The 27,681-nt window shown below is 39.5% G+C and overlaps 1 protein-coding gene across 1 annotated transcript in view; it reads left to right on the top strand.

Annotated features, from left to right (window-relative positions):
* Positions 1-27,681, top strand: part of GRM8 (glutamate metabotropic receptor 8) — a 720,057-nt gene that overhangs the window by 24,646 nt on the left and 667,730 nt on the right. The window lies entirely within an intron of this gene.

Here is a 27,681-nt window from a genome sequence, read left to right as displayed (position 1 = left end):
CTAGGCTACTCTTCTTTCCTAGTTTTTTGGAGAGAGGGGCTTTTTATTTTTTTCTCTATGCCTATTATAATTTCCAGGTTGCTGGATTCTCTAGTTATCTAGCCTAAAATATATGAGGAAAAAAGAAAATCCAGGAACTCACCACCACATTATTCCTTGGGTCCTCAGGTCCTGAATCTTCTTGACTTCTCTTTATCTTTCAGAGTCTTCTTATGTTTGTTCTAGATGTAATGTCGTGGTTTTTTAGCTATACCTAAGGGAGGAATAGGGAACAGTATGTTTACAACTTCCTCCTGTTAAAATTCCTTTTGATTCTTATCTTTATCCATTACGGACAACCTTTGTATTGTTTCATTCTCTCAAGGTCAGAGAATGTAGTATAGTTTTGAGAACATCCAATAATTCTGTAGGAAACATGGCTTGGAACAGGAATTGCTGCAGGATAGAACCAGCTCAGGCATTGCAGCAATGGCAAGGACATTTTGGGGAAGAGGTCCAATCACATGTTTTGTGGTTACATGAACCTGAGTTTAAATCCTGTTTCTACTATGTAATTGTTACATAACACTGATATGTTTTTTACTCTCCCTGAGCCTTGTTGTGTCTATCTTTTGAGAGTAGGAGTGGCATATTTCTGGTGCCTGTTACATATTAGGTGCTATAAAAGAAAAGCTATTATTGCTACAAAGCTGGTTATACATTCTCTGGGTATTTTGTCAATAATTTGACCTCTACCAGGAAAGAAACAAGTCCAGACTCAGTGAGGAAGCTGTTTTATGTAAACAAGTCATAGTTAAATGATCTCCAGAAATGATGTCTTCCTGTCCCAAATACTGCATCCAGTAAGAACATCAGTTAGAACATGGAGCAAGCACAGTAATTCCTCTAAGGAAGCGGAGTAGAGTCATTTCAAAAGCAATGGGTGGCTTGTTGTTAAAGTTAATGCTGTGATGAGATCCCCGTTCTCCATTTAAAAGATTTTACAATGTAAGAAGCAAATTAAGGGACCTTGGGGAAGGTTTCTCTGCTCCCTAAGGAGCAGAACTGGAAGAATGAGTCATTGATAGTATTTTTAGGCAATGTTCTGTTGCTGATAACCTCAGCTTGATTGTTTACTGACTTCAGAATCTGTCTTTTAGCTCCTAACTACAAGTCAGGTGAGAGCTGAGAGGGCAGGAAGGAGGGTGTTGGCTTTTCCCAGGGGAAAGTAGATTTCTATGCTGGAAGGGGCAAGGAGGCTATTCCTGGCTTTCTGAGTCACTGGATTTAATGTTTTTGGGCTCTAGATAAAGATAGTCCATGGAGGCCTTTTGACTATTGTGGAGATTGAGCTTACATGCCAGCTTGGAACACTCATGGGGAAGTGCAGCATCCCGTCAGTGTCTCCAGACAGGGGATTCTTATACAAGTGATTTATTAAAGAGCATTCTCAGGAGAAAGGATGTGCTTTCAGGTGAAGCCTAGGGTCAACCTGATGCCATGGGATGCTCTGTAACATCAATCACATCAGAATCTAATCTATTTTGAGGTGCAGAAATGGGGATTTGCTATCTTTTCACCAATCAGTTCTTAGCTAGGGCAGCCTAGCCCTGAGTTAGGGTAATTCCCAGCCACCTTTGGGCAAGGTGGCTCTATCACCCGAGGTCAGTGCTCTGGGGAAGGTTACAGGTGTGAGGGTAGCAGTAGCATTAGCAGCTGCTGGAAGAGGGATCCCCGGGAATATGGGCATGGCTTAACGGGGCTCATCATGGCACCAGGTAAAAACCATTGGCTTGGGTAACAGAAGGCCTGGCTTCTACGCCCAAATTTGCTGTGTGACCTTGAGCAAATCATTCAGTCTCTCTGCTTTACATGTAAACAAGGATTGGCAATGGTGAACTCTTAAGGCCTTGTTGACTCAGATGAGTTGATTGAGAACATTGGATTTAGTAAGACCTGGGCTTGCTGGCCTGTGGTCCATGGAAACAAAACCTTCAAGAACACAAAGGAGGCAACTGTGAGGTTATTGCCACATAGCCCAAAACCCAGGGAGGCATTTTTGGGGGCCTGGAAGGGATGAGCGTTCCTTACCTTGGGTGCTAGGACCTGCACAGGCCTCAGGTCAGAGGAGGAAGAGCTGCATGGTTTGGTGACCAAGGGGACAGCAAGGAAGTCCACGTTAGAGACTTAGTCTAGAAAACAGATTCTGGGTGGAACAAAGTCTCCTTGCTTCTCGTCTAAGTGTTTGCAGTGAGAATCTACTCTAGTTGGAAGTTTAAGTAAATGTATTTAGTATCTGGACTTCAGTTCCTTGTATTTTGTGAACTTTTTTTCCATCCCTCTAATAAGAGCCCATTTCATAATTTGATTACATTGTTAGTAACATTTTGCAATAATTCTTTTACTCATTATTGCAGTTTGTATGCTGGTCAGGGGAAGAGGCAGTAGTTTCTGTATTTTCGTATGTTCCTATAGGCAGAAACTGGACAGCACTAGGGAGTAGTAGGAGCAGGTGAAGTCGGGGTTGGGCTGGAGTGAAAGCTCAGTAATGTCAGTCCTGGGGCTCTCAGGATAGTGGAGCTCCTCTCTGTAATGCAGTTTCCTTCTGTAGGACAGAGGTTTCTAATGAGGATATTTTATTGTAACATGACACAAATAGTTGATACTTTGCTGTTACCCTTGTTGAAATATGGCATAGATTCTGTGGTTTCTGAAACTGCTTGGTGGTTTCAGGAAATTATAGGTCAACATCCAACAAAATAAACTTCTGGAGAGGCTCCTTTTCTCATGCAGGTCTTTTGATTACAAGTCTTTGATCACTCTCAAACTTTAGCTCATCCTGGATACACCCCACGCTGGAAATGCCTTCACTGTGGAGTTGCATCTCAAACCAAATTGACTGGCTTCATAGAAGGTTAGGAAGAAGCCTTCAGCTGGCATTGTTTTGAGGCATAGTCACCTGTGTTGGTTTTCACCGAAAGCCAAGCATTTCTTGTCTGGAATTGGATGTTTCTAAGAAGTTTTTAAGCTTGGCTAATTTATTACTAAAAAGACTGCATTCTTGTGGGACCAGTATCTTTTCCCCATTTTTCAAAGGGTTCTGCATCTGAGAAAGCTTCAGTCCCTTTTAGAGGGAGGAAGGTCTCAGCGTGGTACAGCCAAAGGAAATTCTGCTGAGGAGTAAGCTGCCTGTTTGCATGGGTCTTGCTACATTTGGGAGTTGCTTAGTAGATTGGCTTTTCCAAAGGAGAAGTCATTTTACAGCCTGGTCAGCAGATCTGTGGTCTGCTGGGGCTTGTGCACCTCAGCTGTCTCATCTCCTCTGGGTGGAGGTTTTGGGATGGACGTGGAAGCTCACAGGCATATTATTGGATTTGTGTGAGAATAGTGTGGCAATGCTGCTTTTTCTGCTGACTCTCCTTTCTCTGGGCTCTTGAAAGATCTGTGTTCATAAATAGAGGCTTATTTAAAATTCAATGCAAAACTGTAAAAATAGTTTCATTTAGAAAAAAAATTAATAATTTTAACTACCTCCTTAGGAGATTCAGTAAAAACACGAGTTATGAAATAATTTTTGCCATGAAAAAAAAAAGTCTTTATTGTATTTCTATATTTCAGTCTTGCAGTTGTTGACATTTTAAGGATGAAACTTCCGTGGCTGAGATGTCACCTGGACAGATATCACCATTTGCTACTAATGATGATTGATGGTAGTCAAAAAAGTTCTTCTCTGTCAAGAGGGCACTTGGAAGGCAGGTTATAAAGAGCAGTTCTCACCATCTAAAAGCATCTGTTATCACTCATGCTGTGATGCAGCAACACATTGCAGTTCTTGGCATAATGAGAGCCAGGAACCAGGAGTTACTGCTGCAACCAACTCTTACCTGCCAAACTATAAAGACAAACTATTTTGAGGATTAAAGGATGGAATTCCTTTGTGCTTTGTTGAAGCAGAACTGAAAGGTTTATAATGACAGACAGAATCATTAGGAGGCTTGAAAGAAAAAGAAGCAGCAAGGCTGAAAGTGTTCTGTGCTAGAAAGGAGTTGACGCCCTTTGAACATTTAAGTTCAGATAACTGTGCCGTCCTTTATCTCAGAGAGCACACTACTGACCCACTGTTGGTGGAGAGTGTGCTTTGGGTTGTTTTCCAGCAGAGGGGATAGATTTTCTTCAGATCTGTCTCCTCATACTTGCCAGAGATCTCCCCTGGGATCAGTGACAGGCCCTGAGGAGCCCGAAAGCTGGAGAAAGGGGAGGCTGGATCGTAATGGTGAATGCTAATTAAGCGTGCGCAATGTGCCAGGCTTTCTTCTAAACAGTTGACATGAATCACCTCAATTATTCTTCACAACCAACTGTCTTATGGAGTAGGACTGCTTAACAGTCTCACCTTACAAATGGGGGAATTAAGGCTAAAGAACTCGTCCAAGGGCACACAGCTAGAAATTGATGCAGCCGGGATTTGAACTCATCATAGATCATGCCAGGGCATTAGCTCTTAAGTACCATGACCTGCTGTAGTCTAGTTAGCAGTTGAGAACATGGATTCTGGAGTCAGAGAAACATAGGTTCAGATCCTGACTCCCTCAGCTGGTTGCTCTGTGAGCTTGGGTAGGTTACGTAACACAGTTGGGGCGAGAAAGGAAGTCAGAGAAGCCTGCTACAGATCATGGCATGTAATAAGCACTCAATAAATGCTAGCCACTATTATTGACGTTTCGTTTTTGCCACGGAACAGAGTGAAGCTAAGAGGTGGTGGTTCTGCATTTGCATCAACATGGATGGAACTGGAGGGGATTATGCTAAGTGAAATAAGTCAAGCAGAGAAAGATAGTTATCATATGGTTTCACTTATACGTGGAACATAAGGAATAGCACAGAGGACCATGAGGAAGGGAGGGAAAACAGAATAAGAAGAAATCAGAGAGGGAGACAAACCATGAGAGAGTCTGGATTCTGGGAAACAAACTGAGGGTTACAGAAGGGAGGGGCATGGGGGGATGGGGTAACTGGGTGATGAGTATTGAGGAAGGCATGGGTTGTGGTGAGCACTGGGTGTTATATGCAATGAATGAATCATTGACTATTACATAAAAAACTAATGGCGAAACTATATGTTGGCAAATTGAGCATAATAAAAAAAAGTGGTGGTGGTTCTGTACTTGAGAGCGCTTAAGAAAGAATTACCTATGATATATTTAAGAATAGGTATAAGAATATCCCTATAATAAGAATTATTCTTATTAATAGATTTCTGGGCTCCACTCATGACAGGCTCTCATTCAGTTGGGTCTAGGGGAGTTGTGGGTTGTTGGACCCAGGAACCTGAATTTGTTTCTCTTTTCTTTCTTTAAATTTTTAATTTTAATTCCATTACTGTTAAAATACAGCATTACATTAGTTTCAGGTGTACAATATAGTGATTCAACAATTCTATAATTACTCAGTGCTCATGATGAGTGTACTTTTTAATCCCCATCACCTATGTCATCCACCTCCCTGCCCACTTCCCTTCTGGTAAACATCAGTTTGTTCTCTATAGTTAAGAGTCTGTTTCTTGTTTTACCTTTCTCTCTTTTTTCCCTTTTGCTCATTTGTTTTGTTTCTTAAACTCCACATGAGTGAAATCATATGGTATTTGTCTTTCTCTGACTGACTTATTTTGCTTAGCATTATACTCTCTAGCTCCATCCATGTTGTTGTAAATGGCAAGATTTCATTCTTTTATGGCTGAGTAATATTCCAGTGTATATATATATATATACACCAAATCTTCTTTATCCATTCATCTATGGATGGACACTTGGGCAGCTTCCATAATTTGGCTATTATAAATAATGCTGAAATAATGCTTGAATTATTGTTTTTGTATCTTTTGGGTAAATACCCAGTAGTGTGATTACTGGATTTTAGGCTAGTTCTATTTTTAACTTTCTGAGGAAACTCCAAACTGTTTTCCACAGTGGCTGCACCAGTTTGTATTTCCATCAACAGTGCAGGAGGGTTCCTTTTTCTCCACATCCTCATCAACACTTGTTGTTTCTTGTGTTTCTGATTTTAGCCATTCTGACAGGTGTGAGGGGATATCTCATTGTAGTTTTGATTTGCATTCAGGAACCTGAGTTCTTTTATTTATTTTTAAATTAACATCTAATGTATTATTTGTTTCAGGGGTATAGGTCTGTGATTCAACAGTCTTATATAACACCCAGTGCTCATTACATCACACACCCTCCCCAGTGTCCATCACCCCCAGTTACCCCATCCCACTGCCCCCCTTCCCCTCCAGCAACCCTCAGTTTGTTTCTTACAATTAAGAGTCTCTTATGGTTTGTCTCTCTCTCTGGAACCTGAGTTTTAAAAAAGAACTTTAGGTGATATGGAACAAGTGGTCTGTAGATGTCATATTGTGAAGCTCTGTGGTCTAGGAATCACAGACCTGAGTCGGCCTCCTGCTCTGTGCCTATCCTGGCGAGGCTGACTGGCCACAGGCAGTTTGCACAACAGGGATTTAGAATTGACCAAAATCCAGAGCTGCATTTCATAACTGCTTTATGCATTGAGCCATAATCAAGCAATGGACTGGAACACAGATATTCTGTGGATTCTCTTTTAATCATTAAAACCAAAAATAAGCCACACACAAAATTTAACCATTAAAAGGACTTTGTGTTTCACAGTGTCGGTATTGGCAATTTAATAATGTGTGCTCGAGCAAAAGCACAGGACTCACTGATGGGTTTTGAGAGCTGGGGGTGGGGGTGGGGGGCCCTTTGAAACTCTTGAGTCACACCCTGATCCTCCAGATGCTGACACTGAGGAGGGAGGGAGAAGCAACTTGCTTACAAATTGCCAAGTTTTTTGGCAGCAAAGTCCACAGTAGGACACTCTGGCCACCTCTGGACGAGGGGCCACGCTTGAACCTTTTGGGAAGTTCTACAGTCTCTAAATTTAGGGTGACAGCATAAAGGAAGGAAGAGTCTCTCATGTGCTTGCCACTGCAGGTGGTCTTTTCCTGCTGGATGCTTTTTCCCAGCATGTCTAGCCAGCATCTGCCCACTCATTCTTTAGAGTCTTTTGCCTGCTGCCTTTTCTGGGACAGTTTCTCTGATGTCTTGCACACTTGCTCCCAACAGAGTTCATTACTCTCCCCTTAGCTACTACTGAACCTTATAGCAACTATTGCACTAATTGGAAATTTTTGCTGCTTGTGTTATTTCCTGGGATGCAATTAGGTGGCACAGTGGAAGCAACTCTCCTATTTTTCACACTTGCAGACATTCATTGATTATTTATTCTACTCATTCTCCTATATGAAGGGAGCCCCCACTATATATACCAACTTTGTTTAGAGAATACAGATAAAAGCAAAGAATGGACTTCCTAAATGAGAAGATACATAAAAAATTAGATATTGTAAAACGCCAATATGTACTATGAAGAAACTAGGGGGAAAAATGATATAATAGGTAAATGATACTGGGTAGTCAAGGAAGGACCTTCTCAAAGGGTCTCCCAGTTGAGCTGAGGCCCAGATAATGGGACTTGGGGTCCATATAAAGATCTGAGAGAAGAGTGAGTATTCTAGGGGAAAGGAACAGCGCACGAAAATGAGTTAAAGTGAGAATGACCTAGGCATCTTTGAAGAACAGAAGGAAGCCAGTATAGAGAGAGTGGAATGAGCAAGAAGAGTAGTACAAGATGAAGAGCAGGAGATAAGCAGGGGCACATCCCGCAGGGTCTTGTAGGCCACGGAGGAGTTTGGTTTATAGCCTAGAGGCAATGAGAAGCTGTTACAGGTATGTAAGCAGGAATGTGACATGGTATAATTCATATTTTTAATAAGTCACTTTTTTTAAAAGATTTTATTTATTTATTTGACAGAGATAGAGACAGCCAGCGGGAGAGGGAACACAAGCAGGGGGAGTGGGAGAGGAAAAAGCAGGCTCCTAGCGGATGAGCCTGATGTGGGGCTCAATCCCATAACGCCGAGATCACACCCTGAGCAGAAAGCAGACGCTTAACCGCTGTGCCACCCAGGCACCCCTAATAAGTCACTTTTATCTACTGAACTTTGACTTGTTCTCAGACTCTTAATACTCTACGCTGGGCAGTCTCTACTTATTGATCAGTTTGCACTTCAGGAAAAAAAAAACCTTTAAAGAATTGTTGCTAAACTCCTTGAGGGCCACCTTCGTGTTTTAATCACTTGTATGCTGAGCACTTTGTACTGTGCCTGGCAAAGAGTAGATTCTTGGTGAATATTTGTTGTATGAATAAATGGTTTCTGAATTATTTTATTCTTTGGAATAAAGAAGTAGCAAGGTTCTCTCTGTTGGGTGATTTTTTTTTTTTAAGTAAGTCCACTAGGTGGTAGGTGGTATCATATTATGAAAATTAATTGACATCCCAATTTATCTCAATTCACTTCAAACATTTTTTAGTTCTATGAAATTCAGATATAGTTAAGCTGGGAGCTTAACTGGAGAGGAGCCTCTCCAAAGCCCTGGAAGTTACAACTATATTGTCTCACTAGCTTTTAAGCATCAGGTGGAGAAGGCCTGGTGTATGTCTGCCTCCGGTATTACAGCAGACTGAATGTTTTAAGAAACTCTCCTAATTATGCACACTGAGCAATGCTGGATATCATAAAAAAATGTGTAACTAAGCTCATACAAATTCAGGGTAAATCGGGCTAAAAAGGGAGAGTTGACGTCAGGGTGATGAGTGAGCACCTAAGCTATGGCCTGCCTTGGGGGGTGTGAAGATAATGGAAACCTGGAGCCTTGGTTCCTAACTGTCACACAACAGAGGGTGTGGTGGGGTGTGGTGAAATAGGAGATAGGGTCTTGGATGCTACAAGGTAGTGACTCAGGCCTAAGAGCCTGAAAAACCAGAAGGCTTGAAGATCTGTATGCTCAGTGAAAAGATGGACTGAAAAATCCTCCTGGCAAAGAAAGTTGCTGTGAGAAGTTGCTTGTTCCAGCCTTGACTGGAGATGGGGTAATAAAAAGAGTCCTGAGAATTCTGACCTCGTGAGGATTTGGGGTTTAAATTTACCTTATCCACGCCTGCTGTCCAGGAAACCTCAAGTGAAAGAATTAGGGTAAGATGATTCTAGTGTGAGACTCAGAATGCCCAGCACAATTAGATGAGGATCCTCTTTGGTGGAATGTACCCACACCTGAGGCTCTTTAGGAACCCCACAGACTGAGATCAGCCATGTGTGAGGTCACAATAAAAAGTTACTGATTACAGAGTGTGCAAGTTATAAGCAGAAACAGAAACCATAGAATTAGACTTCCCAAGGACTTCAATATAAGGATTATCAGAGTCAGAATATAAACTATCCTTAAAATACTTATAGAAATAAAAGACAGCATTTAAAACATGAGCAAGGAAAATGGGCAGAAGACATGAACAAACACTTCTCCGAAGAAGACATACAGATAGCTAACAGACACATAAAAAAATGGTCAACATCATTAGCCATCAGGGAAATTCAAATCAAAACCACATTGAGATACCACCTTACACTGGTTAGAATGGCAAAAATTAACAAGGCAGGAAACAACAAATATTGGAGAGGGTGTGGAGGAAGGGGAACCCTCTTACACTATTGGTGGGAATGCAAGTTGGTACAGCCACTTTGGAAAACAGTGTGGAGGTCCCTTAAAAAGTTAAAAATAGAGCTTCCCTATGACCCAGCAATTGCACTACTGGGTATTTACCCCAAAGATACAGATGTAGTGAAAAGAAGGACCACATGCACCCCAGTGTTCATAACAGCAGTGTCCACAATAGCAAACTGTGGAAGGAGCCAAAATGCCCTTCAACAGATGAATGGATAAAGAAGATATGGTTCATATAGACAATGGAATATTATTCAGCCATCGGAAAGGATGAATACCCACCATTTGCATTGACATGGATAGAACTGGAGGGGATTATGCTAGGTGAAATAAGTCAAGCAGAGAAAGACAATTATATGGTTTCACTCATATGTGGAACATAAGGAATAGTAAGGAGGACATTTGCAGAAGGAAGGGAAAGCTGAAGGGGCGGGGGAGAAATCAGAGGGGGGATGAGCCATGAGAGACTCTGGACTCTGGGAAACAATCTGAGGGTTTCAGAGGGGAGGGGATGGGTTAGCCCCGTGATGGGTATTAAGGAGGGCATATGTCGTAATGAGCAGTGGATGTTATACGCAAATAATGAAGCATGGAACACTACATCAAAAACTAATGATGTACTGTATGGTGACTAACATAACATAATAAAAAAAGAAGAATTAAAAAAATGATTAGTCAGAATTTGAAAAAGAACCAAAATGAAATTCTGGAAATAAAGAAATATATATAAATATAATTATATCTATATATATAATCATATATATAGATATAATTTTAAGTTTTTATTTAAATCCTACTTAGTTAGCATATAGTTTCAGGAGTAGAATTTAGTGATTCATTACTTACATAAAACACCCAGTGCTCATCACAAGTGCCCTCTGTAATCCCCATCACCTATTTAGCCCATTCCCTGCCCATCTCCTCTCCAGCAACCCTCAGTTTATTCTCTTTGGTTAAGAGTCTCTTGTGGTTTGGCATCCCCTCTTTTTTTTCCCCTTCCCCTATGTTCATCTGTTTTGTTTCTTAAATTCCACATATTAGTGAAATCGTATAGTATTTGTCTTTCTCTGATTTATTTCACTTAGCATAATATACTCTAGATCCAGCCACGTCACTGCAAATGGCAAGATTTCAAGGAATATTTATTTTATTTTTATGTTTTTTAAGATTTTATTTATTTATTTGACAGAGAGGGAGACAGCCAGCGAGAGAGAGAACACAGGCAGGGGGAGTGGGAGAGGAAGAAGCAGGCTCCCAGCGGAGAAGCCTGATGTGGGGCTCAATGCCATAATGCTGGATCACGCCCTGAGCTGAAGGCAGACGCTTAACGACTGTGCCACCCAGGCACCCCAAGGAATATTATATTTTAATTTGAAAACTGAAAGAGGAAAAAAACTTCACCAAGGTTTTTGAAAACCTGACTGATAAGGAGTTTGAATTTATAATATTTAAAAAAGTCTTACACATAAAAAAGTGTAAACATCATAATTATGTAACCTGATGAATTTTCACAATTTCTATGTACCATGTAATTAGTATTCAACTTAAGAAACAGAACCTTGGGGTGTCTTGGTGGCTGAGTCGTTAGCGTCTGCCTTTGGCTCAGGGCATGATCCCAGGGTCCTGGGATCAAGCCCCGGGTCAGGCTCCCTGCTCCTGCTCCCTGCTCCATTCTAACCCTGCTCCCCGGGTCAGGCTCCCTGCTCCACTGGGAGCCTGCTTCTTCCTCTCCCACTCCTCCTGCTTGTGTTCCCTTTCTCACTGTGTCTCTCTCTCTCCATCAAATAAATAAATAAAATCTTGAAAAAAAATAAAAAAAGAAAACAGAACCTTATCATCATCTCAGAAGCCCTCTTCATGTACTTTTCCAGGTAATCTCCCCACTCCAAGGGCCACCACTAACCTGAATTCTAATACCATAGTCAGTTTGTCTGTTTTTTTTTTTTTAAAGCATTTTATAAATTTATATAGGACATACTCTTTTGGATATGACCTTTATCTCTCAACGTTTGAAAATGATAACATGAAATTCATTCATATTTTTCTATATAGTTGTAGTTTCTTATTTAATATAGTATTCCACTGTGTAAATATATCACAATTTATTCACTCATTCTACTGCTCAGAATTTGGGTAATTTCCAGTTATTATTTATCCATTTCTCTTGGTTTATACCTAGGAAGGGAATGATCAGGTCCCAGAGCATGCATATGTTCAGCATTAGTAGAAACTGCCTAACAGTTTCCAACCTTTTTCCAACCCTCGTGAAATCCTGTGTGGAAATTCAACAAATAAAACCATATTCAAAATGTCAAAACAGACATACAGGGGCACCTGGGTGGCTCAGTTGGTTAAGCCTCTGCCTTTGGCTCAGGTCACGATCTCAGGGTCCTGGGATCGAGCCCTGCGCTGAGACTCCCTACTCAGTGGGGAGTCTGCTTCTCCCTCTGTCGCCCCTCCCCATGCTCTGTTTCTCTCAAATAAATAAAATATTTAAAAAAACAGACAAACATACAAAACCTAATGGAATGGATGGATTAACAACAGATAAAACCCAATGAAGAAAGAATCAGTGACTTGGAAGATAAATATGAGAAATACCCAGTATGCAGCTCAGAAAGGCAAAAGGATCAAAAAATAGATTAAGAGAAACAAAAGATAAAATTAGAAGCCTTGTCTTATATCTGATTGAAGAAGGCTCAGTGGAATTGAGACAGAGAAAGAGAGCCTAAAAATATCTAACTCACCATTATCAAACAGAAAAGTAATATGAGCCACACATGTAGAAATTTTTTATAATTTCTAGTGTATGTGTTTTATTTAACCCAATATATACAAAATATTCTGATTTCAACAGGTAATCAATATAAAAATTATTGAGAACTTTTACATTCCTTTTTCATATTAAATCTTCAGAATCTGGTGTGTGACTTTATACTTATAGAACGTCTCAGTTTAGACTAGCTACATTTCAGGTGCTCCGTAGCCATATGTGGCTAGTGACTACCAGATTAGACAAAGCAGGTCTAACCAATGAAGGTATATAGCGAAGAGAAATTGACCACAGGTTACTGGGTATCTGAAGGAATGAGCCAGTTGAAGCAGAGTGATGTTTTGTGAAGGTGGGGGAATGTGGGTTAGTGTAACATCACAGTGTTGGCATAGGGCTTTGAGTTTACGCTCATTCATAGCCCTCTGTACACTTGTTATACCCTTCAACATCCAGTGAATTGCGAAATTACAGCTGTTGAGTAGTTCAGGACAATAGTAAACAATAACTTAGTACAAGAAGAGAAATATATCATAGCTGTTGGAGTTACAGGAGGGATTTGGAAACTTGGAATTTAATTATCCTCATGCAGATTTGGCCAGAAGCCTAAAGTGAACATGTCTGACATTTACATTGAAGTTCACTGTGTGTATTAATAGAAGCAGGCAGGTTGGATGTGGCTTTCATTTCTTTGGCTGTAGTGATATGAAAACTTGACAATGAATACAAGTAGGTTGTTACCTTGGTTTTTATGTCTCAGTTAAAAGCTCCATGTCCTAGTGTGTTCATATAACACAAAAGCTATATTATCAGGCTCTGAATCAAATGCCTTATGAACTTGACCCAAATAACCTCAGACTTCCTGGGAAATTCTGTTTGGGAAGAGATGTGGCTATAGTCAGTTAGGTCACTCTTGCTTCAAAAGCAGTGAAGCGAGGTGCCTGGAACCTCTCTCTAGCCTCTGCCATTTGAAAAGTAGTAATAAAATTGAAAATGCATTTTTTTCTTTAAAAACACCTCTAAAGTTCTGTATTTATTTGTGTAATGATAACACTTTTTATGCTGGCTCTGCCAGTCCAAAAATAGGGGTGTGACTGTTATGCAAGGCATACCATTATATAAGGTTGTGATCTTTATGATGGAAAAAAGTCTTCTTTTTCCCATAGTCTGAGACCGACTCAGCCAAATTAAGTGCTGCCATATGTTTGATTATGAGGCTAGCAGTAAAATTATTAGTTTAATCCAATTATCTAGAATGTTCTGTACTAATTTTGAGATACTCTTTGCATTGGTTTCAGAAGTTTATAAACAGTCTCAGTCTAACGTGGAACCTATACTAAGTTGATCATCTTATAAAATATGTGAAAGCATATCCATCGGATGTTGAGCCTTTTATTTGTGCCCATTATCTGTGACACCACAGGGAATGTTTCATAGCAGTGTCCTCTGGGGTATGAGATGGAGTTTACTGGTGATGCTGAAGGTCATCTAGTGGAAAGTATACTAGGACTTCGAGTTTCTGATTGTGTGACTGGAGGAAAGTCACTGGCCACTATACCTTTGGATGCTTTTGCAATTAAAAAAGGATTCCTCATATACATTAGGATTGGAAGAAATCTTAGAAGTCATTTATTCTTACCTCTCACCCAAATTATGAACTCTCTAAAGCATCTGTGACAAATGACCATCCAGCTTTGACTTGATTGATGGACCAGAGTTTACTCCCTTACGAGAGTGTTCGCTCCATCACTTGATATTTCACAGGGCTAGACCATTCTCCTTTGTATTGAGAGCTAAAACCTTTATAGCCAATGTGCAGCTCATAGGATGCTTGGGAGGTAAAGCATCATAAATATTGAAAGTTTTTTTTTTAAACAAAGTTAAAAGACAGAATATAAATTAGCAGATAATATATCACTGTTTACAGAGGTGAGCCTACATGAATGGAGCTAGTCTAATTCATAATGCCTAGATCCTTGCTGTTCTTTCAGCAACTCTCCAAACTGAAAGAATCAACATCTTTGTGGTGCAGCTTTATACTTTTGGCATTGAGCTACTGTGGGCTTGTCTTGGAAGTAGGGAAAGGAATTCTGCCTCTCTAAGGTTGACCAGGGACCCTCACATTTTTTTAAAGCTGACTTCATGCTTATCCTCAGGGTCTAACATCTAAACTCTTGGCAGGGTTAGGAATTCTGTCACTTCTATTTCTTGCCAGGACTCCAGAGCATTGTCGCTTTTTCCAGAGTGGAGATAGTGGGTGAGTTACATGTGTGGAATCTCTGGTTCACGCTATGCTTTCCACCCTGGAAATTCTGAATCCAGCTCTGAAGGTTTGGAATTTAGACTTGGCCAGGATAGGATGTGGGAAATAACAGAGCAGCAGAACCAGACAGAGGATACTGTATTCTCAGGGCTTCTGGAGGGGGTAACCTTCTGTCTCTCAATGTACTCTTTCATTGAAAACTCAACAGCTGACATCTTGGCTGGGCTTCATATTGGACAGCATATTCTTGACTTTGGAAAAGGTGGTGGGGTTTTAATAGGCTCGCTTTCTGATTTAGCACTTAGTGTTGGTACTAGGGTAATTCCTTCCTGCTAGCTGCTATGTATCCCTGCTCCTTCTCAAATGAAGTTTCCAGGGGGATTTACTTCTTCAGCAGTCTCAGAGTGCAAACTGAAGGCACAGTGTTTTGTTCTAGGTGCTAAATCTTGTTGGAGTAGAGAGAGGGGAGAAACCCAAACTATATTTAAATAAACACGGTAAGTCCCTTGGCTCATGGTTGGCTGCCCTTGGTTTCTTTTTTTTTTTTTTTCTTAAAGATTTTTTAATTTATTTATTTGACAGAGATAGAGACAGCCAGTGAGAGAGGGAACACAAGCAGGGGGAGTGGGAGAGGAAAAAGCAGGCTCATAGCAGAGGAGCCTGATGCGGGGCTCGATCCCATCATGCCGGGATCACCCTCTGAGCCGAAGGCAGACGCTTAACCGCTGTGCCACCCAGGCGCCCCTGCCCTTGGTTTCTTGCAGCACCAAGCCAAACATCCATTTTAAGTATTTATATCCCTGATGTTGAAACAAACACACTCTATTAGATATTCCAAGATTAAAACTTCTGTGGGAAATGGAATTGGGAACTGTGTATCCCCAAGGAAAAGTTAGGCATTCAAGGCAAAAAACTCAAATAACAGGAAAAAGAAGAGAAATTCGGGCAGCTGAAAAGGTGGAAAACTCAGTGAAATGTCTGGAAACCAGGGACTGCTACAGTTACAGGCAGAGTGGGATCAGGAAGAGGCTGGTGTTAATTGATCCTGGCAGCTATACTGACTCCAGTGGTTAGAGGCCTAGAAAATGGCAGAGCTGTGAGATTTGAGGTGAACAAGCAAGGTGAGAATTATAAAAGCCTTATAATCATTTACTTGTGGGTCTACCTCCCGAAGGGATCTTGGGCTCTGTGAGGAAGGTGTGGTATAGTAGTCTCAGTGTTGGGTACAAATCCTGGCTCCCTACTCATTATCCAAGTTCCTCTACCTGTCTTTCTCTCAGTTTCATCATCTGTCTATAAGTACAGCTATTCTAACAGCACCTTCTTTGCAGGGTCATGGTGGAGATTGTAATGGCAGGTCAAGTGATAGCATGGTGGCTGGTACTTCTTACCTGTCAGGCATTATTATTATCTATATTTCTATAGCTCAGAATGATATTTGGCTCATAGCTGGCATTTAATATATGTTTATTGAATAAATGAGTGAGCATTTATGATTAGTGTTTTAATAAAAGTCTCATCTAATTATTACTTCATTTAATTACTTCCCTCTCCTGCTGGTTAATATTATTTGGTGTCCTATTAAGACGTATAGAAAACTTTGGAATAAGGTTTTTTTTTTTTTTTAAAGATTTTATTTATTTATTTGACAGAGAGAGAGACAGCCAGCGAGAGAGGGAACACAAGCAGGGGGAGTGGGAGAGGAAGAAGCAGGCTCCCAGTGGAGGAGCCCGATGTGGGGCTCAATCCCAGGACTCCGGGATCACGCCCTGAGCCGAAGGCAGACGCTTAACAACTGAGCCACCCAGGCACTCCAGGAATAAGGAGTCTGAAAATAATGGAGGGCTACATACATAGAGAGTAAATACAAATATTTTCTCTTAGGTAAGAATATAAGCATCTTATTAATAAAAAATATATGCTCTTCCATGTGCTTCATCATTTTGCAAATACAAATTAGTATGCAATTAACCATATTTCTCTCCAGCTCTGCTTCTCTTCCTATTGTTGAATAAAAAATGGCAGCATTCTCTCCAGCATGCAAGCCAGAAATCTGGGAGTTATCACTACCTCCTCTCCTTTCCTCATTGCCCATACCCATGCATGTTTGTGAATGTATAAGCCATTTTATCTCCTAGTTAGCTTCTGAATTTGTCCTTTGTGTTTAGCTATTATTAGTCCAGCTATTGTCATCTTTTGTCTAACTTAATATCATAGTTCCCCAATGGATGATTAAAGAAAAGTCTTCTAGGAGTGTCCAAGGCAACCAGTGTTTGAACTTCCTGCTGGCAAGTTCTCCAGTGTTCATGCACGCAGGATTCATGAGACTGAAGCAGTATGGATTTCTGCGGGTTTGCAGAATGTTAGAGGTACTTACTTTCTCTTCTACTGAATTATGTAAAAGACAACTGCTGCTGAAGCTAGTTGGACATGCATTTGAAGTACACAAACCTGGAAGTTTTTCTGAAGTTTGCTGTTACCATGATGTATTAATTCCAAGGAAATAAAGCTTCTCAGAATTACAGAAGACGTAGCTGTGAAAAAATTCACAAAGATAGGAAAATAATTTTATATGTATTAGAAAAACACAACTTATTTAATCCAAATTTATTTAGCAAAGTCCATATGTATCTTAAGGCAACCCTACTTAGGGCAGTTGATAGCCAGGGAAAGTCATATAGGACTATAGAATCTGTCTTTCAGAATTCAGAGGCTCAAAGTTTCTATATTGATTAGGAAAACCCATGTTAAATGGATCAATAGTCTCAAGCCAGTTGTCCTAGGAGATGATTTTTACCACATATGGGCAAGATTATTGACAACCTTACCATAATGGTTAGGGAATCCAGCCTTGCAAGGAATCGTAAAGCACCTTGGTGAATTGACATGACTGCACCTCACGCCTGAGATCCAAGTACTCTAACTCTGTAGGTGGAGGTAGGAAGATGCTAGGCTCCCTCAGGGGGGTGGAGAAATAAATTTGTCAGGAAATAAAATTGAGTGGTTTAAGGACTGGTTCTGGTGCTAGTGTCCTCGACGCCAGCGGCTCTCAGTTTTCTCATGTATCCATAGCTGGCAGAGCTTCCTAACAGAGTCCGGCATGGGTTATGGCTTTTGGAACATCAAGTTAGTCACTTCTGTGGGGATGTAGTTGCCTAAAATGATAGTCATAAAAACTTCTGTTCCTGAAGGGAAAAGAAAGACCTGTTTTATGCATAAGTGCCTGGAGAGAGGTGGGGAAAGAGGTGAGAATAAAGAGGACTATATGGAGTATAGCTGGAGATGGGTAAAGGTCAGAAGGGGAAGGAGTAGTGTTTGTGAAACACCATATGAAAGTGAGCAAGAAAGAACGGTAGGGCCCAGCTGACCAGTCATAGCATTAGAAGGTGGGTGAGCCTCCATCATTTTCCCCTCACCTGCCATAGACCCCAGGGAAGATTTGACAACCTGGATGCTCCCTGTGCCCCCAGTAGAGCATGCTGGATTGCTGCAAAGCAGCAGTAGAGAGGATGGCTCCAGAAAGTCAGTCAACTCATGGTGGCCCTGGAGACATGGCAGTGTACCAGCTCTCTTACCTCCTTATGAAGAGAGGACTAGCAAAAAGGTCAGAAGTGGAAAAACGTAGTGGTTGGTTTTGTGCTTATTGAATGTGAAGTGACATCTGATAGTACCCCCAAAATAACTGAGGGAGACTTCAAAGGAAGCCTGAGCCCTAATAATTCAGGCATTAATGGAAATGTGACTACATTTGTGTTCATGGGCTGGTGAAACTTGCAATAGTTGGAATATACACAATGCATTAATGCTAAAATGCTACGATTATGCTATATTTAATAACATTCAAACATGTGAGATAAAAAATTACTTAACACTAATTTACAAATGAATCACAGAATTTTTATCCGGAAGGAACTTTAGGAATCATCTACTTCAACTTCCACGTTGTACAAATTAGAGTCAGAGAACAAAGGACGGGAAGTGAGTGAGCTCTGTGACGTTGGGCACGTGAGTGGCAGAGAGTACCATATCCAGAATTCCTGGGTCCTAGACTTAACCATTTTAGAATAAAAAGGAAGAGAAGAAGTGGAATTAAAAAAAAAAATCAGTAAAAAATACCAAGTACCACTCAGTTACACGTGGTTAGAATTCCAAAAAATTGCATTTTAACTATAGTTTTGTACCAAACACATTAGTAGTTCTCTGAATAAGAGTGTATATTTAAGAAGAAGGTTCTGATATTTAAGTTCTATGATTAAGTATCAACATAAATTGTGTCTTTGATCACTTTATCTTTGACATCTCCTTCCTTGTAGGTTTTGTTGTGAGAGAATCTTGGTGGTGTTTTCACCCCAGAAGGGTGAAACGGGCCTCAAACAGGCCAGCTTGCTCCCATCTTGAGCCTTGCTCTGGTTATTTCCTGTACCTCAAATATCTTCCTCCAAATGATCCTAAAACTGTCTCTTTCTCATCTTTTACAGTCAGCTCAAGAGTTACCTCTCCTTATCCCCCCCACCCTCCCAGGCTAGTCCAGTGGCTCTCAATTGAGGATGATTTTTGTCCCCCACGAAATATTTCCCAATGTCCGGAGACATTTTTGACTGTCAAGACTGCAGTGTGGGATGCTAGTGGGTAGAGGCCGCTGATGATGTTAAATGTCCTATGATATTCAAGATCGCTCCCCACAACAAAGAATTATCTGGTCAAAAATGTCAGTAGTGCCAAGGTTGAGAAACCTTGCTCTAACCCATTCCCTTAGCTCTGTTTTTTCCAAGATGGGCCACAATCTTATCTTCTTTGTTTGCATGCTTTCCTATCTGTCTCCTCCTATCCCCCCCTCCTAATGAAAGCTCTACAAGTCCAGGAACTGGGTTTCATTCATTGCTGTAAATGCTTCCAGAACAGTACTTGGCACATAGTAGGTGCTCCATAAATAGGAGTTAAATCGATAGAATGAATGACCCTGTTGCTCCTTCTGGAAAGATAACACACAGGGCCAGCTGGATTAGTGGTGCAGTGTTCACATTGATGAAAGACACCAAGGCAAATGCACCCAGGTAAAATGGAATGGCTTTTTTCTTTTTGGTTTCATACAATCGGGATCAGCACAGTTTTGTCTTTCAGAAAACCAACAACTGAAAAAAGGCGAAGGTTATTGAAAACGCGTGGGTACTGCCTGGGTGACAGCTGTCAGTGTAATCCCATAGCTCCTATAATAGTGGTTATCTAGGCTCAGACTGCAAAGGGGAATGGAAATGAAGCCATTTGTACATAAGCTACATTTGGCAAGGAGTAACAACTTATCGATTCAGGCTGTCCAGGAAGGCCATGTTTCTTCTCCATGCCTTTTCATTCCTAGTCTGGGTTGAATTGAGAACACAAATTCTGCTCAAATGTATTAACAGCCTTCTAATGTAAGCTATTGGTCATGAAGAAATGAAAAGAATTATTTGAAGCATTCACAATAGGCCAAAGTTTCAAGATGATTTATTTTACCTGGTATGTTATAAAAAATGAAAGAGCAACCCCGTGCTAATGCCAAATTGCAGATGCATCAGTACAATTTTCTCAATAGAACTGAATAATAGTGCGCGCATCTAACTAGCAAATGTGATCAGGAGCATCACGGAAATAAAGACTGAAAAGTGCCTTAACAGCTTTAAAATTCACAGATGGCAAATCAAGTAAAAGATCTGTTTATCACCCTCCGAGCACTCCGTAAAATGCACATCCGAGGGCTAGGAAGTTTCTAATGGCAACTGCTGCACTTTTAGAAACCTCAGTGGAACCGTTGGCTCTCTGATATCAAGCTCTTCTAGTGTCTTGCTGCAGAATGGGGAAGCTGCTTTCCTGACCACAGCTTCTGTACTATAAAACTGAGAAGACTGGATTGCCAGGAGCGTCCGAAGGCAACGATAGAGCCAGATATATATAATAATGTATTGGAGAATGTTGTGCCATGTCCTATGTTTCATAAAGTCTTGCGCAAACAGCTTGATATAGAATATTACGGAATAGGCAAAGCTGCTTTCCCATGTTTACTCTTTCTTTCTGCAATTCAGTGATTGTTATGTGCATTCTCTGCATAGCTTGCCAACCACATTTTTTTATGCTATGAAAATATAAATTAATTACTGAACTCCATAATCAATTAGGACTCTACTTCATGTTGGCAGTGACTCATATTTAGTAGTTGTGTGATAAAAGGTTAACTTCCGGGATTCCTGGGTGGCTCAGTCAGTTAAGCATTTGCCTTCGGATCAGGTCATGTTCCCAGGGTCCTGGAATCGAGTCCCGCATCAGGCTCCTTGCTTAGCAGGGTGTCTGCTTCTCCTTCTGTCTGCTGCTCCCCCTGCTTGTGCTCTCTCTGTCCTTCGGACAAATCAATCAATCAATCAATCAATCAATCAATCCTTTTTTTAAAAAAAAGGTTAACTTCCTTTAGCTCTTCCTCATTGTATCTGTAAAAAGAGATTGTTTCAGGGTGAATATTTGTATTTGTGACTGTCAAATGAGACAGTATGAAAGCAACTTATAAAACACAATATCAACATAATAGAGGTGAGAGATTTTATGATCTTAGAGAAGACAAAACTGTGCATCTGTTGGGAACCTGGTGAAGTTTCCGTGTTAACTTTGACTTACTTTGAAATTCATTAGTGATGAAGAGTTGAGTAGTTTTTTGCATTCTATATATACTGGGTCAAATAGTGTTCCCCTAAACTAAAGTCCACTTGGAACCTCACAATGTGACTTTATTTGGAAATAGGGTCTTTATAGAGGTAATTGGTTAAGGTAAGGTGAAGTCATACTGGATTAGGATGGGCTCTAATCCAATGACTTCTATTCTTATAAAAAGACAAAACAGAGACACAGACAGACACACACAGGAGCAGGCTATGTGGATTTGGAAACAGAGATTGGAGTAATCCATCTGAGAGCCAAGGAGTGCCGAGAATTGCCAGCATCCAATAGAGCCTGGAAGAAGCAAGGAAGAATCCTTTCCCGGAGCTTCAGAGGAAGCGTGGTTCTGTTGACACCTTGATTTTGGACTTCCAGCCTGCAAAACTCCAGAGAATCAGCTTCTGTTGTTTCCAGCCAGGCAGTTTATGGTACTTTGTTGCCACCCCCCTAGGAAACTAATACACTATACCTTCTCTCTTTTTATTGGTTAGAAGTTTGAATCATTTAAAATGACGGAAGGATTGTTGCTTTAACTTGAACACAAAGATTGGTAAGAGGTCTTAGAACTTTACTGAAATTCTGCTGCAGTGGAAATTAAATCTGACATTATCTACATGTTAGAACTCCCAAAGTATTGATTATTTTGGGGATGAACTCTGAGTTGGGGCAAATCCTTGAACTTCCAGTGGGTCAGTCCAATCCATTTGCTAAACAGGTAAACTTACATAGACCAGAAATGGTGGCGGTGGAGGTGGGAAGTCTAATGAAACTTGTTAGGCAGATTTTCATAGTGGAATTCTCCTTTTTAAAGTTAAAATCATGTTCAATGTTTTGACCATGGCCACCTAACTCATCTGAAAGTTCTGTGTTACATCCCAAACAATTTTGGGCTATCATGTAGGTTGCAGAAGGTAGGGAAATTAGGCAAGTTTAATCTATGACTATGCTGGCACTTCCAGGGAGGGAATTCTATTTTCTTCTTGATATACCCTCCAAACCAAGTGTGGGGCCTCCCCAGGCCTCTAGTATTCATTAGTTGAGTCAATGTGTGGTTGGATATAGGGAATAGCAACTGAATTGCATTGATACTTCCTGTGGGAATTAAATGACACATTCAGAACATCTCAATTATTGCTCAATTTTAAATTGCCATGGAAGACCAAATAAATGCATAGATTTTGGTGAGGTTTACATTTGTGTATCTTTCCATGTTTCCCCAAGCTCACAGGACCTGTGATTAGTTAGTACCAGAGCTGTTCTCTCTCTTCTTTAAGAAAAATGTACACATCAGAGAACCTCTACATGTAACTGAAAACATTCCTGGTTATTTGGCCTACATCTATAAAAAAGCAAACCTGAAGTTAAATATTATAAAAAGTCAGTAGTATAATGAACTGAATAATATTTTGTCTGAAGCCTTTCTTGGTTGTTTTTCTGTTGAGAGGATCTTTCTGTCACTTAATACAGGCACTGCCACTGTCATCATGTTCCTCGGGCTAATTAAGATCCTATGCAGAGCTTGGACTCAGGGAAGACAGGGGAGTGGTTTGTGTTTTTCGAAATGGAGGCATAATTTACATCTTTTTAAACGATAGGTAGTGTGGTTTCAGATAAGGCTGCTACAAGGTAGAGGAGTGGCTTCAGGATGGAGTAGAGAGAAATCCTATCCTTATGTGCCTCTATTCTCTCATAATGAGGCACACTATTTTGGAAACCAAGGCATGGAACTGCCTCTAGTTGTGATCCTGAAGGGGAGATCAACATTTAAAGCAGCAGAGCCTGACTTTTATCATATGTAGTCTCTGCAGAGACTTTATGAAGATGTCTTGTTTCTTATGTTACACAGAAGTTCACATCTTTATTTTTTAACAAAATTTTAAGTTATTAAAAAATTTTTTTTTGTTAGTCACCATACAGTACATCATTAGTTTTTGATGTAGTGTAGAAGTTCACATCTTAAAAAAAAAAAAAAAGGGACTGTCAGGAGTGGTTTCAGGGTACTTTGTCCCTTTTGTAAACTTGCAGTAGACCCAACTTCTTCATTGATGACATATGTTCTCATTTTATTTGAAAGCAATTTTAATTTCTACTTAATAAGCATTGAACTGGTTGTCTGTTAGCCATTGTCTTTTTTAAAGTTTTTATTTTAATTCCAGTTAGTTAGCATGCACTGTTACATTAGTTTCAGATGTACAATATAGTGGTTCAACAAGTCCATACAACACCCAGTGTTCATCACAAGTGTACTCTTTAATCCCCATCACCTATTTCACCCATACCCCCACCCACGTACCCTCTGTAACTATTAGTTTGTTTTCTAGAGTCTCTTTCTTGGTTTGCCTTTTTCTCTTTTTATTTCTGTTGCTCATTTGTTTTGTTTCTTAAATTCCACATATGAGTCAAATCATATGGTATTTGTCTTTCTTTGACCGACTTATTTTGCTTAGCATTCTACTCTTCAGCTCCATCCATGTCCTTGCAAATAGCGAGATTTCATTCTTTTTGTGGCTGAGTAATATTCCATTGTGTGTGTGTATGTGTGTGTGTGTGTACATGTCTTAATTCATTCATCAATATAGGCACTTGGGCTACTTCTGTATCCTCGCTATTATAAATAAACATGGGGTGCATGTATCCCTTTGAATTAGTGTTTTTATATTTTTTGGGTAAATACCCAGTAGAGCAATAGCTAGATTGTAGGGTAGTTCTGTTTTTAACTTTTTGAGGACTTTCATACTGTTTTACACAGTAACTGCACCAGTTTGCATTCTTGCCAGCAGTGCTTAAGTGTTCCTTTTCCTCCATATCCTCATCAACACTTGTTATTTCTTGTGTTTTTGATTTTAGCCATTCTGACAGGTGTGAAATGATATCTCATTGCAGTTTTGATTTGCATTTCCCCGATGATAAGTGATGATGAGCTTCTTTTCATATGTTTGTTGGCCATCTGTATGTCTTCTTTGGAGAAATGTCTGTTCATGTCTTTTAACCATTTTTAAATTGGATTATTTACTTTTTGGGTGTTGAATTTTGTAAGTTCTTTATGTATTTTGGATACTAACCCTTTACTGGATATGTCATCGAAGATATCTCCTCCCATCAAATAGGTTGTCTTTTGTTTTGTTGATTATTTCCTTTACTGTGCAGAACCCTTTTATTTTGATGTAGTCCTAATAGTTTATTTTTTCTTTTGTTGCCCTTGCCTCAGGGGACCTATTTAGAAAAAAGTTGCTACGGCCAATGTCAGGGAAGTTACTGCCTTTGCTCTCTTCTAGGATTTTTAAGGTTTCAGGTTTCACGTTTAGGTCTTTTGTCCATTTTGAATTTATTTTTGCGTATGGTGTAAGAAAGAGGTCCAGTTTCATTCTTCTGAATGTTGCTGTTCAGGTTTCCCCAATATCATTTGTTGAAGAGACTCTCTTTTTTCCCATTGGATATTCCTTCTTCTTTCTCAAAGATTAATTGGCCATAAAATTGTGGGTTTATTTCTGGATTTTCTGTTATGTTCCATTGATCTGTATGTCTATTTTTGTGTCAGTGCCATGCTGTTTTGTTTACTATAGCTTTGTGATATAACTTGAAGTCCAGAATTGTGATGCCTCCAGATCTGCTTTTCTTTTTCAAGTGCTTTGGCTATTCAAGGTCTTCTGTGGTTCCTTACCATTTTTGGGACTGTTTGTTCTAGTTCTGTGAAAAAATGCTATATTTGGTACAGATTGCATTAAATCTATAGATTGCTTTGGGTAATATAGACATTTTAGCAATATTTTTTCTTCCAGTAAATGAGGATGGAATGTCTTTCCATTTCTTTGTGTCATCTTCAATTTCTTACATTAGTGTTTTATAGTTTTCAGAGTATAAGTCTTTTACCTCTTTGGTTAGGCTTATTCCTAGGTATCTTATTATTTTTGGTGAAATTGTAAATGGGATTGTTTTCTCAATTTCTCTTTCTGCTGCTTCAATATTGGTGTATAGAAATGCAACAGATTCTGTACATTGATTTTGTATCCTGCGACTTCACTGAATTTATTTATCAGTTCTAGCAGTTTTTTTGTGGAGTCCTTAGGGTTTTCTATATATAGTATGTCATCTGCACGTAGTGAAAGTTTTACTTCTTGGATACCTTAAGAGAACGTGAAATGAAAAATAGAATACCTCTTTAGCACTGGACAATATAAGCCAGATCTTGGAACCTCCAGAATAGGATAATGGACAAAAAAGCCCAAACCAAAACAAAACAAGAACCCCCCCCGCCAAAAAAAACCCCACAAAACAAAACAAAACAAAAAAACAACAAAAAACCCCCCAAACCAAAAAACAAACAAACAGAAAACCCAAACCCCCACACCAAAAAACAACTCCAAATCAAATAACTTCATATAGTATCTGAATGAAAAAAAGAAAAACAATAGCTAGCATTTATTAAGGGCTTACTCTGCACATACTCCCTGGGTTCTTTACATGAATCAGCTCATTTAACCTTCCCAGAAGCTGTACAAGGACATACAGTATTATTGCTTTCATTTTTATTTTATAGGAAGCTGTTATTCAAATTGGTTCAGAAACTTGACTAAGGCCACAGAGCAGACAGTTTTCAATAAGCACTGACTGCACACAGTTGTGTTCATTATGACATAAAGATTGATTCACTTTTGTCCAGTTTGCATGAATCATGTTGTGACCTGTGCCTGAAATTGCATAAATATTGCTTAAGCAAATTAACTTTTTTTTAGTTATGAATCAAGGAAAACCTCATAAGATCCAGCTAAACAAAAATATCCCTTTTGGTGATTCCACATCTAGAAAGCAAAAGATGTATAGTATCCATATAATTAAGAGTTTGGATTTCAAATGCTTTCTGCTAAAGAAATAGTACTGAACCTACGAGTATTATTGCCCAGAGAAAGTGAATTTATAAATGTTTCCTTTGCACACTTTCTGTGCCCCAAATCTTTTAATATTAGATGCAACAACAAGTAATGTTGTCTCCTTTAGTTATGCCAACTTTCTCTTCTGTTCTCCCTAAGTGTCCAAAACATTTGGTTTCCATAAATAAATGGGTACTATCAAAGAAGTTCCGGGCATATTTTATTGTTTTCCTTCCTATTGTTTGCTCCTTTCTCTGAGAGATGTATTTCTTTTTTCCTATTTTTCCCCTTTTCTTTCCCTGACAGACATGTTTCCTTTCTCATTGCAGGAGATAAAAGAAACTGTTTTGTTTAGTGACAGCAAAAAAAAACTTAACCAAGCAAACCAAAATGCATACATAAATCCATGAATTTTGAGTTGTGAAGCATGTTAGGGAAAAATTGTTTCTTTGGTCACACCCTCTCCCTCACTAGGATATGCGTAGAGGTGGTTAACTAACAACATCTCTGAGATGCAAAGCTTAAAATAAAACCCAAAGTTTGGGGCCCTTCCAGTTTCGTTGACAATTGTCTATCTGCACAGGCTATTGAGGTTTTGTGAAATTATCTTTTTTAAAAATAGTTTACGAGTAAACATAAAATTAAGGAATTTTGCACTTGAGCATTTAAAAATTGAATTAAAAGCCATTTTGGAAATGGGCTAGAAATCTGGGAATTTGTTCTGAGGAAGTAATCCTGTTGAGGCAAAACCAACTAACTAACAAAATGACCATCCTCAAATCCATATAGGTAAGTAATCTAGGAACAACCTAAGTGATTGATAATAGTACATGAACTCATGATTACAAAGATAATAATTATTATTATAAAGCAAATACTTTAGAGTGCTTGCCATATATCAAGCATTCTTCTAATCACTTTATGTTAGCTCATTTAGCCTTCACAAAAACCTCATAAAATGGGTACTACTATTACTGTTCCTATTTCACAGATGAGGAAACTGAAGCACAGAGAAGTTAAGTGACTTGTCCAATGTCAAACAGCTGCAAAATGATAGGATTCAAACCAGGCAGTCTTGCTTAAGGCTGTGCTCTGAAGCACTTACTTTACTGCCTTCAAATAATGATAAATGAATACACAAGTTATTAGCAACACTAAAGATGGTAATTATGAAAAAGTGTAATAATGCGGACCATGTACAAAATGCTATGTTAATAGCCAAAGGATAATTGGCTGTTATGTACATACGTATGCTTTTGGTACACAATATTTGTATGGACAGAGATTGAAAAGTATTATGTAATAATAAAGTGGTGGTTCTAAGAGATGAGTATTGCCCCTCAAATGTCGTATTTCTTCATCAGTAAGTAAATTATATTAAAGTGGTAACTATTCATATTTGTATTTGTTCTGCTGCTAATACCATAGGTGATGTCATTGCATATGTTCCCCACTAAGTAAGAATTCATGACAATGTAAAGAGAG

The sequence above is a fragment of the Ailuropoda melanoleuca genome, chromosome 1, assembly GCF_002007445.2.
Source record: "Ailuropoda melanoleuca isolate Jingjing chromosome 1, ASM200744v2, whole genome shotgun sequence".
NCBI classification, from domain to species: Eukaryota; Metazoa; Chordata; class Mammalia; order Carnivora; family Ursidae; genus Ailuropoda; species Ailuropoda melanoleuca.
The sequence above is the reverse complement of the archived record's forward strand: the minus strand, read 5'-3'. Positions and strand labels throughout refer to the sequence as shown.